The sequence below is a fragment of the Natator depressus genome, chromosome 11 (assembly GCF_965152275.1).
Source record: "Natator depressus isolate rNatDep1 chromosome 11, rNatDep2.hap1, whole genome shotgun sequence".
Classification (NCBI taxonomy): domain Eukaryota; kingdom Metazoa; phylum Chordata; order Testudines; family Cheloniidae; genus Natator; species Natator depressus.
The window spans coordinates 75,685,584-75,700,379 of NC_134244.1; the positions used below are offsets into that span (position 1 = coordinate 75,685,584).

Consider the following 14,796-nt stretch of genomic DNA (forward strand, 5'->3'; position numbering starts at 1 on the left):
AGGCAATGCTGACTGAAAATACAGCATGGGCTATTTTATCTATTTTGCAATTGTTCTCATAATAACTATGTTAATGAGGCTCTGGACTTCTTTTCCAGCATAATGAACATTTTAAATGTGATACTTCTTGTAGAAAATACCTCCATGGAAAATATGAAATTCTAGGGAATTAATATACAAAGCCCAGTTTAGCAATTTAAGACTACAAAATGGGAAGAAAGTAAAGAACTAGCAACATGCAAATAAAAATCTGCTTTAATTTAAAAACTGAAGCAAACAATTTTTAAATTAAAAATGGGATTTTTTAAAATCTTTTTTATCCGCCCAGATTTGTATTTATTAAACATTTTGTGTCAGGCCCCTTGCTGATGTCTAAGGGCTTGTCTACACCTACCAGAGGATCGACGAGCAGTGATCGATGCATCGGCAGTCGATTTAGTGTGTCTAGTGAAGACCTACTAAATCAACTGCAGATCGCTCTCCCATCGACTTCTGTACTCCACCGGATTGAGAAGAGATGGGGGAGTCAACGGGAGAGCATCTCCTGTCGACATCACGTAGTGTGGACCCCACAGTAAGTAGATCTAAGCTACATCAATTTGAGTTACGGTATTCACCTAACTAAAATTGCATAACTTAGATCGAATTTCCCCTGTAGTGTAGACAAGGCCTAAGAGGGCAATCAATGACTGTCCAAGATGACTAATTTGCCCTCTGCACCGTAAGCGTTCCTAGAAATCTCTAGAACAGAATTACAATGTAAATTGGAGAGAATGGGGAAGTTTGTTTTGCATCTGCCATACTTAATTTGCAAAGAAACAGAACGCTTTACTGTCTAGTAATAGCTGATATTTGTTAAGTGTTACAGCCAGCTCCATACATTTCACTCTCCCTGTCCAAAAAAGCTTACAAGCTAATCTTTTCAAGACCACTATACTTACTTTGAAAACATGCTAGTTCAGAACATAGAACTCTTCTGTAAGGGTGTAAAGAAGAGCAATTACATTAAGCAATTAATAATTCTAGAATACCACCATGTATATTAGGTAGGACTACAAATATACCTCACTGTAAACTTCTTTCATAACTGAGCATTTAAAAAAGTATCACTAACATGTTAACATACCAGCATAATTCATTTCCTTAACCACAATATTTCAGAAATCAAATGAAAAAATTAATAAGCTGATGCTAGTTAGAATAGACTTTATTCCCTTTTTTAGTAAGGAGTGTCCTTAAGGTTTGTGGACTATCATTTGCAATATATAAAGCAAATCTATGCAACTGGAAGCCAATATGCAGCAGCCTGCTGGTGGCACACTTCAGTTATCCTGAGACATCACAAATTCAGAGCACTCAGTGTGACAATGAATTCCTAATGTAGGTGAAGTTAGTTCTAAAAAACATACTTAACAGTAATAAAAAAGCAGGATATGGTGGACTTATAATAAAAAGACTTTCTTTTCCTCCTTCGCCACGGTACTTTGTTGGGTTATTTAATTTTCTCCAAAGATTTTATATAGTTTCTTACATCAGCTGACATTCAAACCACATAGTAAACTGAATTTGCAGCACTAAACTATTTTAGAATTTTTAGATTACAGAACTGGAAAAGTAGAAACTTAAGGGTTCTTTGACCATTAGCTATGCACAAGTGTAATTAAGCATTTAGGTACAACTATCTCAGCCACCAGGAGAACATATATTTGTTAATAACTAAAATGTTGTGATGCTCTCACCCCTTGTGGGCCACTCCAAAAGAAATATTCTATACACCAATGAAATTCTGAAATTACAAGTAATTTAAGGAATTTATTTCATTTAGCCCAGTGCTCAAATACTTTAATCGCATTTCAAATTGCATAGCATAAATCCTTCTTGGTAGTCCAGGTTTTCAGTTCTGTAATTAGTTAAACCACATGCCCCCATCACCAACTACTCTACAGGGAATTGTGCTTCTCTTTACATCACTATTGTCTGCTGGTTGAGAAGAATGTGTGTGCCTGCATCTTCTTCGGTCAGCCCCACAATCCCTCTCTAATTGTTGCTCTTTACAGACAGGATCCTTCAATTCTATTAGTTTCTTGAACTTGAGTTTGTTAGAGTAATACCACTCTGAGGGCTTGTCTATGCCACGCAGCTTTTAGTGACAAGGCTGTGTCGACACATCCTTGTTGCTAAAAGTCAGCGTGCATAAACGCTCTTTTTCGGTACTTTGTCGGCATTTTTGCCAACAAAATACTTTCAGCCCGACGAGCGACATTAGCTTTGTCGGCAGGAGAGCGCTCCTGCTGACAAAGCCCCGTTCGCACTGCCACTTGCGTCGGCAAAACTTTTGTCTTTCGTGGGGGGACTTTTTAAGTAACCATGAAAGACAAAAGTTTTGTTGACAGTGCCTATGCATAAACAACTCTAAATAAATCTACAGTTAGGAAATGCAAGAGCGAACTGCTGAAAAAAATACATTTTAAAGTGGAATCCCCTCACCTTACCCACTCCCTAAGACCATTGCACCGTAGAAGATTAAGCTTGAAAATATTGTACTCACACATCAATGAACTACATTTAAAGATCAGATGATCCTGGTCAGTTTTTATAGTGTTTTATCAACTTTTTTAAAAGGATAAATTTTAAAAGGTAATTTTAGTGAACATGGAATGCTTTAAACCCATTTTGATCCTTTGTATTTGAATCAGTGTTATAAATGTGACTGAATGATACTATTTTCTAATCCCAAAACAGAGGCATTGGTATGTTTGCATGTTAGGTTCCTAAAATGCATTTTAGTTAAGTATCAAGAAACCAAAACCTCTAGCTTTAGCTATCAATATGTTGAGTGGAGAGAAGTGAGTAGACTTACACAATTGATTTTAAAGGCAATTACCTAGGATATAAATTGCCAGAACAAAACAGACGTTGCGTTTTAACTAGCACAGCACAAAGACAGATGCGAGGGACTTTAGGTAGCTAGAAACGGACACTATGAACAGTCTTCCGTGCATCTGCCCGCAGCCACAGTAAAGCCGGCTAGCGATCGCCCACACATACGGACTGATCATCATCAGCGGTCTTTAGGCCTAATCGTGTCTGAACTCCCTGCAGAGAGAGAGAGAGAGACACCCAAACCCGACACCGTCCCCCCAGCGCGGTATCCCGGCACGCAGCACGCCCCAGCAAACTTGCGCTACGGGTTGAGCAATTCGCAGCCTCGCCCGCCCCAAATATGCCAGGGATGCAGGCGGCTTCCTCGGCGCCTCTGCATCCAGCCAGCCCGCTCCCCGGACACCGCGCCCGGGCGAGGGGAGCCGGGGGGGGCCAGCGGCGGCGGCCGCCGCGGGCTTGTAACGCCGGACCCGAGTCCCCCCGCCCCGGCGGGGCCGCACGGGCCGGCTGCGGGGGTCCCGCCACCCGCCGCGGGTCCAGCGAAACAGGACGTCGCCCTGCCCCGGGGCCGGCCCCCGCCGCGGCGCCCCGCACCTGCCGCCGCACGCGGCCCCCGCCGCAGGCCCAGCGCGCGCCCCGCCGCCTGCGCCCCGAGCCCGGACCGCCGGGACCCCCGCCCCGAGCGCTCCGCAGCCTCCGTCCCCTCAGCGCCCGCCACGGCGGCGGCCGGGCGCAGCCCGGGGACGGAGCGTCAGGACCTGGACAGGTCCCGGCGGGGCGGTCCCTCCCGGCGCGGGTTCAGGGGGTGCCGGGAGAGCCGCAGCCGCAGCGAGCCCCACCAGGGCCGCCCCTCACCTGGCCGCGGGTCCTACGGCTCCCCCCGCTCCGCCGCTGACCAGCGGGCGGCGGCCGCCTCGCGCTCCCCTCAGCCGACACTGAGCGCGGGCGGCGGCGGGCAACGGCGCTGCTCGGCTCAGGCCGACCGGCCCCGCGCGCACGCGCGCTGCTGCACGGCCCCTGCGGGCGCGAGCCCGCCGACGCGTTCATGCGCCTCTCGCGCCCGCCGGGGCCGCGGGCTGAAGGGGCCGCAGGAGGCGAGGGGCGGGCCTTGGCGCGCGTGACGAAGACAGAGAGGCCGCCGGGCGGCCCCGCGGGGGCGGAGTCAGAGGCACGACCCCGGCCGCTGATTGGTGGGAGGTGCGGCGCCGTGCACGCGCCTCTGCTCCCCTCCCGCCCGGGGCGGCGAGGATCCGCAGCGTGGCGCGTGCCCTCGCGCGAAGGGGGCTGGGCGGCAGGTGCAGGGGCCGCGCGGGCGCTGCTCGCCACGGGACCCCGGCTGCCGCCGCCGCTGGGCGCGGGTCGGGGGCCCGCAGGCCGGGGCAGCCCCCCGCCGCAGGGTCGCTGGTGTCCGGAGCCGGGGCCGCTCCGTGGGCGGCGGCGGCGGCGGCGGCGGGTTGGCGCTGCGTGGCCCGGGCGCCCGGCGTGCAGCGCCCGCGGCGCGGGGGGGGGTTGCGGTGCGGGGGTTGCGGGGGGGGTCGCCTCCCCGCGCACGGCGGCCTGGCGGGGCCTCTCCGCCCGGGAGCCCCCGCGCTGGCGGTGAGCAGCCGCGCTGCCGCTCTCCCGCTGCTCGCCGAAACTTCCCTGGGGCGGCCCGGGGCTCCCCCGCGTCCCACAAACCGCCCTCGCGTGTCGGGCCAGCAGAGACCGCAGCATCCTCCGGTCCGCGCACCTGTGCGCCCCAGGGCAGGGGTCCGCCCGCGCCGCGGTGCCCTGACGCGCTGACCCGGGAGCGCAGAGCCAGAGGCCGCGGGATTCCGTGTCCCGGGGGGAGAGACCGGGGGAGACCCAGGCCCCTGCACTGGCCGGGAAGTGAGAGACCCCCACGCTGCAGAGCACGTTGAAAACCCCCGGGGTCACCGGCCACCTGACCTGGGGGAAGAGCCCTTCCTCGCCCCTGTATCGGGCGGACCTTGAGCAAGCGAACGGGAACGAACCAGCCAAGCACCTGCCAGAGAGCGCGAGTGCTCAGAGCCACCTCAGCACCCTGGCCCTCCCCATCCGCTGTCCCGTCTCCAGCTGTATCCCTCTCTGATGCCTCAGAGTAAAGGGACAAAATCGAAATACCTAGGGGATGGGGAATCCCCTCCCTGACCCCAGCAGGTGGCCAGCTGACGCATGAGTTTTTAGGAACATAAGACAAACTGGAAGGGAGCTCTAGGCCTACTAAGCCCTGCTGATACTGATCATTGCAAGCAACCACATCATACATTCCCACTCATAAATTTGTCACCCTCTCTCTCAAACCCTTTACCCTCTCTCTCCTAAAACTAATTAAGTTGTTTGCCCCCTGAGGGGAGTGAACCCCTCATCCCGCACCATCTGGGTAAAAGAAAAGGGTCCAGGCATCTTTCTTGGTAGCAACTGGGAGACACTGTTCCCCCAAATAGGGGGAGGCCTCCAGCTGAAATATGGGGCATGTAACTTTCATCAGCAAGCATTTTAGCCATTGTTCGTTCCAAAATCAAGACCCTTACGTGCAATAACTTTGCTTTGACCTTGCTCTGTTATACCATAAATAATTGACTCTCTAGGTCATTGCACCAGTTAACTGTCCAGATCCACCTGGTCCAGGCCAGGTCTGTGCTACGCTGTACCAGCAGTACCAGCTAGACCAGTATACTGCACTGCTCCTACTGCGGATGCAGCTTTGCTGGTATCCATACTACAGGCTCCTGCTGGCACAGCCACACTGATCACAGAAATCACATCTCATCATACCCCTGACCAATATAGCTATGTGAGCAAGAATTTCTAGTGTAGACCTGGCCTTAGCTTTATTATGTTGGTCTGTAGCATAATGGTCAGTGGTCTCAGATGGCAGCTAGTTTCTTGTAAAGAAAACGAGCCTTTCCCAAGTGCCATTCTTGTATGGATCATCATACCCTGGAGGTTTCTGAGTGACTTTGTCTAGTCGTTTTCAGTCTCTTTCATGCTCCCACAGGAATATATTACAGACTGCTAATATTCCTAGCCCTGCACACATGGGAGGATTTCACTCTCTAAGGGCTGGTCTGAACAAAAGCTGTATCCTTTAACAATAATTAAAGGATACAACTCCCAGTGTGGAGTTATACTGGGATAACGGAGTGTTTTCTTGGTATAGCTCTTCCCATATGGGAAGGGAAATAAACTATACTGATCTAACTGTGTCTAACTAGGGATTGTACAGGTATAACTCTTGGGATTAAAAAAAATCACACCTTGAACCCAAATAGTTGTATCAGTACAAGAACTGTGTAGGCGTGACTTGAGGGCTTGTTTTCACCAGTTTTTAACTGCAAATTAACTGATTGCAGTTACCCTGAAGTAGTTCATACTGGATCTGGTCATGAATTTTCTAGTAAAACATAACTCTGCTAGCCACCAAATATCATGGACTTAATAAAGACACTGGATTTATGACTCATTGCAACAATCTGTAAACTACTAGCCCTCCTTCATCCTATGACTGTAGAGTTATAACTGCCCACTTCACCCTGAATGGTCTCTTGCAACATGTGGTAACTCCTTCTCTGTTCCATCTTGTGTTTAGCTGTCACACTTGAAGAACCTTTCCCAGACCCGAAGGAGAGCTCTGTGTAACCTCGAAAGCTTGTTGCTTTTACCAATAGAAATTGGTCCAATACAAGATATTACCTCCCCCACCTTGTCTCTCTAATATGCTGAGACCAACACAGTTTCAACAACACTGCAAACAGTGAAATATAAAAGCACCCTTTGTTTTCCATCATACTCCCTTATCCTTGCTGGAACATTTATAAAGGGATTCTCACACATCTTCCTTCTAAAACTGACTCCGATGAAACCTCAAGAAAATGTAAAAGATTTCTTTTTTAGATGATCCACTTATGGAAATTAATTCTGTTTTTAGCAATGAATACAAATTTGCCATTTTGATGCCATTATATATGCAGTTGCTTGCTAATGAAACTTTTGGATAATACCAAGTTTGTTGATATCTATCAACTCTCTGACTCCTTCCTTTCTGATTTTGACATCTGGCTCTTCCTCTCTTCAGAATCTATCTTGGCTACTTCACCTTTTGAGTTGACAACCTGTCCAACCTTTTAGCCTTCCATTTTCTTGCCTTCACCTTCTTGTTTGACCATCAAGTCTCCCATACACCAATGAGGCCATTTCCTTATCTTCACTGAGCTCTACTTATTCTCAAACCTCTTACAAACTAGTTTCCAGTCACCATCTGATTACCTGTAACAGTCTGCCAGGCCCTGCATTTCTGCCTTTCACCTGGCCTTTCCATGCCCTCCAATTCACTACCATCCCCAATCTCTTTCAGCTTTAAGCACCCCCCTTTCCTTGCCCTTTCATTGATTCTGTAGTCAAATTCCTCAACTTTACCGCCCTGCAACCCTTTATTTCTCTGACCCCCTTTCTCACTGCAGTGCTGTTCCTGACCCCTGCTCACATCACACATTCCTGTTCCCCTTCACCTCTATGTTTCTTGCAAAAAAACTACAGCTTCCGTCCTTGAGTCCTATGCCTACAATTCACATCACCTATTTACCATCCTTGACTACCTTCTCAAGCCTTCTCTTGTAGTTCGATCCTTCTCTCTCTCCACCCAGGGCCTCGTGATTTTTTCCCAAGAAATTGGACAAGATCCCTCCATTTTCAGCCCTTTTCAACCCTCATTTCCACCTCTTTCACTACCCTTTCCCATCGCTTCTGTTACCCCAGTCACCGGCTCTGTGTAACTCATTTACTCTCCAGTTTCAATCCCTCAACCTGTTCCCCTTGCCCAACCCCCCTCAGATGTTGATCTCCCTGGCCCAGATTCTCAGTTATTCTGTAACTACCACTGAAATCAGTGGGAATCAAGCACCTAAATACCTTTGGAGATCAGATGTATTGTCACGTCCCTAAACCTCTCCTCTGCCTTCTTTTCTGTCGCATACAAACATGCAGCAGCATCCTCATCTGAAAACACTATCCTTTACCGCACCCTGTCTGTCAACCTCAGATCTGTCAGTGTGTCACCCACAATCAAAATGTGTGAAAAATTATCAAAACATGGAACACCTGTATTTTGTTACGTCACCATAATTGATAGTGTATAGAGATTTTAACAAGAAAGCCTGCTTTAAGGGATGTTTTCTCATGGTGTGAATTCAATAAACCATTAAAATAAACCAACAACTGGGAAAAACAAACTATTTCATGCAGCCACAAGGATCTCCTCCCACGTGGCTCATCAACATGGGTTGACAACTGGTTCTTCAGATACCTAGCATAGACCTCTGTCACCTGAGTTGCTATTCTTTATGTCATCCAGCCACAAGAGAGGGACTTAACCCCGTGGGTCACATAACTATTAGACAGTCAGAGAATATTGGAAATCAGGAATCGTGGGTTTTATCCCTGGGTCTGGGAGGGGAATATGGAAGGAGGAGACCAGGCAGGAATTCTCAGTGTCAGTGACAGGCGAGGAGGAGTGCATGTTGAGGGGTAGCAGGGAGTGGGAGGTCATGTTGGATTAAGTCAACTTCTGAAGATGTTGGCAAGATTCCATGTAAAGAGGAATGAGAGGTTGGGGGAAGCGTTTAAGGAGGGAGACAAAGGTGGCTGCAGATTCCAGTGTGGGATTCAGTGAGGGAGGGGCAGAGTTATTTGACAAGATGCGGGGCCTGTTAGAGAGACCAGCAATGGAGTAATGTTTGGATAAGACCAGATCAAGAGTGGCCGTTATGGTGAGTAATTAACCCTTCTGTAAGCTCCTGTAATTTACAGTGCAGTCAGGTCCAGTATCTATTTTGAGATTAATATTTTGTTCATTTACTTCTACTATCACCAACCAGATATTTGCTTTGTATATTTATTAAGAGCCTCAGCCAAGAGCTCTGCCTGCATCATCATCAGCATAGATTTGTCCTTCAGCTGTATGTTCAAGAATGTATTTTGCTTTAGTATTTTTTTGCAGTTTGTGCCAAGAGTGACATATGCTTGTAAAATGGTTCCTTTATTGAATGCATTACACTGCACCCCACGGCATCATGTGATTGCTTTGACCTGGTTATATTACAAGTAATTCTGTCTCTAATTGGTCCATTTATTTACTGTTCAGATTCACGTGACTTAGTGTTGTCATGTAGGTCTGTAACATGATACTCAATTGTCTGATCTGGTGGCAAGTTTTGTGCCTTTCCCAACTGGCCTTTCCCTTATTTTCTGCCTTTCCCTTATGTTGACCACAATATTCTTAGAATTACTGAATGTCTTTGCCTGTCAGGGTGTCCCCTTCATGTTCCCGCAGCACTGGACTGCAGCTTTCCCATGCCCCTGCCACATGCGGATTGAAGGGTTTCACTCCCTCTGGTTTCTCTATCATGTCACCTGCTTTCAGGGGAATGAGGGAATGCTGCTGCCCGCTCCGCATGCTTCCTGAATCCCTCAATTTGAAGGGGGACCAGGCAGGAAGCATGCGGAGGGGGCAGCAGCTGGCAGGAAACTGAAATTTTACAGCCTAGCCCCAGTCACATGATCTGGATTAGGGTTACCAGAGGTTATACCCTTGTCCCATGGCAGAGGTCAGTCGCTGCTCACTCCAGGGGTTACTGTTACAGAGCTTTTTTAATAGTGAAGTGTCCCTTCCTCACCCTGCCTTTCTACAGGTAAGCCCACAAAAATCCACCACCGTGGAGAGCATTTCCCAGGCGTGAGGAAGAGGCTGGCTGGGAACGAGCATGGGCCATCACCGTGCCCTTATCTCCCTGACGGATGAGGAATTTCATCCCTCCCAAACCCCATAACATCTTTCTTGGGGCTCTCAAAGTGGGGACAGCATGAGGGGCTTCTATCCTAGAATCATACTGCTTCTGTGACACCATTTCCTCCTCTATAAGGCAGCTTTCTAATCCTTTAATTATTCTCTTGGCTCTTCTCTGAACCCTCTCCAATTTATCAACATCCTTCTTGAACTGTGAACATCAGAACTGCACACAGTATGCCTGGAGTGGTTACCTCAGTGCCAAAGACAAAGATAAAATAACCTCTCTACGTCTAGTCGAGATTCTCTTGTTTCTGTAACCAGAGATTGCATTATTCTTTTGGGCCAGAACATTTTCATAGAATCATAGAATATCAGGGTTGGAAGGGACCTCAGCAGGTCATCTAGTCCAACCCCCTGCTCAAAGCAGGACCAATCCCCAACTAAATCATCCCAGCCAGGGCTTTGTCAAGCCTGACCTTAAAAACCTCAAAGGAAGGAGATTCCACCACCTCCCTAGGTAACCCGTTGCAGTACTTCACCACCCTCCTAGTGAAAAAGTTTTTCTTAATATCCAACCTAAACCTCCCCCACTACAACTTGAAACCATTTCTCCTCGTTCTCTCATCTGCTACCACTGAGAACAGTCTAGAGCCATCCTCTTTGGAACCCCCTTTCAGGTAGCTGAAAGCAGCTATCAAATCCGCCCTCATTCTTCTCTTCCGCAGACTAAACAATCCCAGTTCCCTCAGCCTCTCCTCATAAATCATGTGTTCCAGTCCCCTAATCATTTTTGTTGCCCTCCGCTGGACTCTTTCCAATTTTTCCACATCCTTCTTGTAGTGTGGGGCCCAAAACTGGACACAGAACTCCAGATGAGGCCTCACCAATGTCGAATTGAGGGGAACGATCATGTCCCTCGATCTGCTGGCAGTGTCCCTACTTATGGGGCCCCAAATGCCATTAGCCTTCTTGGCAACAAGGGCACACCGTTGACTCATATCCAGCTTCTCATCCACTGTAACCCCCGGGTCCTTTTCTGCAGAACTGCTGCCTAGCCACTCAGTCCCTAGTCTGTAGCGGTGCATGGGATTCTTTCATCCTTAGTGCAGGACTCTGCACTTGTCTTTGTTGAACCTCATCGGATTTCTTTTGGCCCAATCCTCTAATTTGTCTAGGTCCCTCTGTATCCTATCCCTACCCTCCAGCGTATCTACCATGCCTCCTTCTTGAAACCAACAGTAGGAAAAAAGAAATTTTGGCTGCATCTGATTAAAGTTGGCAGTGCCCCTTTTGCGACCACAAAAACTTTAACTTTTCAATAGTTAAACTAAATGGTTATATAGCAAATACTTCTGTTTTTTCTTAATATTATGGAAACTGTTTACAATAGCATCTAGGGCTAGGTCCATAAATAGATGTAGGCGCCTACATGTGCGGACAGGGGCCTACAGGGATTGTCAGAAGCACCTAAGCTGGTCAACAAAGGAATCAAAGGGATTTAGGTGCCTAAAGGCCACCTTAGCCACCCAAGACCAAAGTTTAGATCCTCAGAGCCCCTGCTCAGCTGCATCCTAACCCTGTAAGCATTTCAAGTGTAAAGTCCCCTAAATTTGAGAGTGGGCATGCTCACAACCACCTACGTCCTGATGCTGCTGAGCTGCTCAGCACCAAGTCCCCAGCTGGAGCCCCTACTTCGCCTGTATGGCCTGAACCAGTAGCTGGGCTCTGAACTAGGCTGACCACCTTTTCAAAAGGCAAAAGCAGGACACATGCAAGAGCCCCTCAGTGTCCACATCCCCTGCCCCTCCTCTTCCCCCCAACCCCTGCCGCCTGCCCTCCTCTTTCCCCATGGCCCTGGCCCCTGCTACAGCTCTTCCCCACAAGGCCAGGCCAGAAGTCAGAGCCAGGCTGTAGTAAGAGCCTAGGGTGACCAGGTGTCCAGTTTTTGACTGGAACACCCGGTCGAAAAGGGCTCCTGGTGGCGCCAGTCAGTACCGCTCACTGGGCCATTAACTGTCCCGTTGGTGGCGCTGTGCCTGGGAAGCAGACGGCATGTCCAGCTCCCAGGTTTAGGGGTGGCCAGGGGGCTCCACGCGCTGCCCCTGCCCACAGGCGCAGCTCCCATTGGCTGGGCCAGATCATGGCCGGGGAGCATCATTTTTGTTGCTCTTCTCTGGACTTTCTCCAATTTGTCCACATCTTTCCTGAAATGTGGCGCCCAGAATTGGGCACAATACTCCAGTTGAAGCCTAATCAGTGCAGAGCAGAGCGAAAGAATTACTTCTCGTGTCTTGCTTACAACACTCTTGCTAATACATCCCAGAATGATGTTAGCTTTTTTTGCATCAGCGTTACACTGTTGGCTCATATTTAGCTTGTGATGCACTATGACCCCGAAATCCCTTTCCACAGTACTCCTTCCTAGGCAGTCACTTCCCATTTTGTATGTGTGCAAATGATTGTTCCTTCCTAAATGGAGTACTTTGCATTTGTCCTTATTGAATTCCATCCTGTATACTTCAGACCATTTCTCCAGTTAGTCCAGATCATTTTCAAGTGTAATCCTATCCTCCAAAGCACTTGCAATCCCTCCCAGCTTGGTACCATCCACAAACTTTATAAGTGTACTCTCTATGCCATGATCTAAATAATTGATGAAGATATTGAACAGAACTGGACCCAGAATTGATCCCTGTGGGACCCCAGGTGTTATGCCTTTCCAGCATGACTGTGAACCACTGATAACTACTCTCTGGGAACGGTTTTCCAACCAGTTTTGCACCCACCTTATAGTAGCTCCATCTAGGTTGCATTTCCTTCATTTATTTCTGAGAAGGGAATGTGAGACAGTATCAAAAGCTTTACTAAAGTCAAGATATACCACGTCTACCACTTTCCCCCTATACACAAGGCTTGTTACCCTGTCAAAGAAAGCTATCAGGTTGGTTTAACATGATTTGTTCTTGACAAATCCATGCTGACTGTTACTTATCACCTTAGTTTCTTCTAGATGTTTGCAAACTGATTGCTTAATTATTTGCTCCATTATCTTTCCAGGTACAGAAGTTAAGCTGACTGGTCTGTATTTCCCTGGGTTGTCCTTATTTCCCTCTTTATAGGATTGGCACTATATTTGCCGTTTTCCAGTCTTCTGGAATCTCTCCCATCTTCCATGACTTTTCAAAGATAATGGCTAATGGCTCAGACATCTCCTCAGTCAGCTCCTTGAGTATTGTAGGATGCATTTCATCAAGCCCTCTTGACTTGAAGACATATAATTTGTCTAAGTAATTTTCTATTTGTTCTTTTCCTATTTTAGTCTCTAATCCTACCTCATTTTCACTGGCATTCACTATGTTAGATGTCCAAACACCACCAACCTTCTTGGTGAAAACCGGAACAAAGAAGGCATTAAGCACCTCTGCCATTTCCACATTTTCTGTTATTGTTTTTCCCACCTCATTGATTAATGGGCCTACCCTGTCCTTGGTCTTCCTCTTGCTTGTAATGTATTTGTAGAATGTTTTCTTGTTACCCTTTATGTCTCTAGCTAGTTTGATCTTGTTTTGCGCCTTGGCCTTTCTAATTTTGTCCCTACATACTTGTGTTATTAGTTTATATTCATCCTTTGTAATTTGACTTAGTTTCCACTTTTTGTAGGACTCTTTTTTGATTTTTAGATCATTGAAGATCTCCTGGTTAAGCCAGGGTGGTCTCTTCCCATACTTCCTGTCTTTCCTATGCCGTGGGATAGTTTGCTCTTGTGCCCTTAATAAAATCTCTTTGAAAAACTGCCAACTGTCTTCAATTGTTTTTCCCCTTAGACTTGCTTCCCCTGGGATCTTACCTACCAACTCCCTGAGTTTGCTAAAGTCTGCCTCCTTGAAATCCAATGTCTTTATTGTGCTGTTCTCCCTCCTACCATTCCTTAGAATCATGAACACTATCATTTCATGATCACTTTCACCCAACCTGCCTTCCACTTTCAAATTCTCAACCAGTTCCTCCCTATTTGTCAAAATCAAATCTAGAAGAGCCTCTCCCCTAGTAGCGTTCTCCACCTTCTGAAACAAAAAACTGTCTCCAATACATTCTGAAAACTTGTTGGATAATCTGTGCCCTGCTGTGTTATTTTCCCAACAGATGCGTGAGTAGCTGAAGTCCCCCATCACCGCCAAGAACATAAGGTTGTTTTTATTTGCTGACTTGTCCTAATTTGCTAAAACTTGACAGTGGTGTGGGATGAAAGTATAAAGTCTTCAGCTTCCAAACGACCCAGCCTGGATTTCCTTCGGGTTCGCGTTCAATATACGTCTAGGCTGGTGCGATCTCTGACCATTACAGTTCATCAGCTCGGCAGGCAGGCGAAGGCAGCAAGGCACTTGTCCTGTGGCCTTGACTGAGAGAGGTTTCTGATCAAAGGGAGCGCAGATTCCAGCCAGCTCCTGGGGTAATGTCTCATTGGGGTGCAAGGGCTTGTTCAGAAAGAGATTTTGAAGTCTGTAGGGTAAAGATAAGCCAGATGGGTTTGTCTCCATGCAGGTATATTTTATTCTTGCGGGGGCTGGGTAGAAAGGAGAGAGAAGTATTTTTCATTTCCTATTTCCCTTACTGAGGGCCATCTATGCTCACTTGAAAATTTTCCTGGCAGAAGCAGTTCCTATCTATTTATTACAGGGTCAAAATATGGCTGCCATCACACAGAGACATTAGTGGTGGTGGAGGTGAGAAGAGGGCCAAAATGCCCTTTCCCTCCCCCAAACACTCCCATGCATGTGCAAGCTATAATGTTGCTGTTGCCTAAATGCCCTGATGGCAGACGGGGAGGGGCAGATGGCCCGGCCAGCTGTTCTTAGCACCCCAGAGGAGCCAGGCACTGTGTGGAGTGTATGCTGCTACACCCATTCTGTACTGGTGAGGGCAACCCTCACTCCCCAGTGCTCCTGGTGGCTCCAGAGCTTCCCCGGCTTCCACCAGCACAAATACCACTCCTACCACCACTGCCTGAAAATGTGCGACCTTCTCCTCTTCCACACCATTGCTCAAGCTTTACAGCCATACCTGAGCCTGCAGTTGGTAAAGTGCTCATGATATCCATAAAACATGGCATAGGATGATTATAATTG

At 47.9% G+C, this 14,796-nt stretch overlaps 1 protein-coding gene across 4 annotated transcripts in view; it reads right to left on the bottom strand.

Annotated features, from left to right (window-relative positions):
• The window catches only part of ADARB1 (adenosine deaminase RNA specific B1), a 253,319-nt gene extending 249,515 nt beyond the window's left edge, over positions 1 to 3,804 (bottom strand). For 2 of the 4 annotated variants that reach the window (XM_074968188.1, XM_074968187.1), the window contains exon 1: positions 3,739 to 3,804. The gene's annotated coding sequence lies outside the window, so the exon portion shown is untranslated. The remainder of the gene's footprint in view (positions 1 to 3,738) is intronic. The other 2 variants (XM_074968190.1, XM_074968189.1) reach the window with 2 other exon arrangements.
• Positions 3,805 to 14,796: the final 10,992 nt, after the last annotated feature.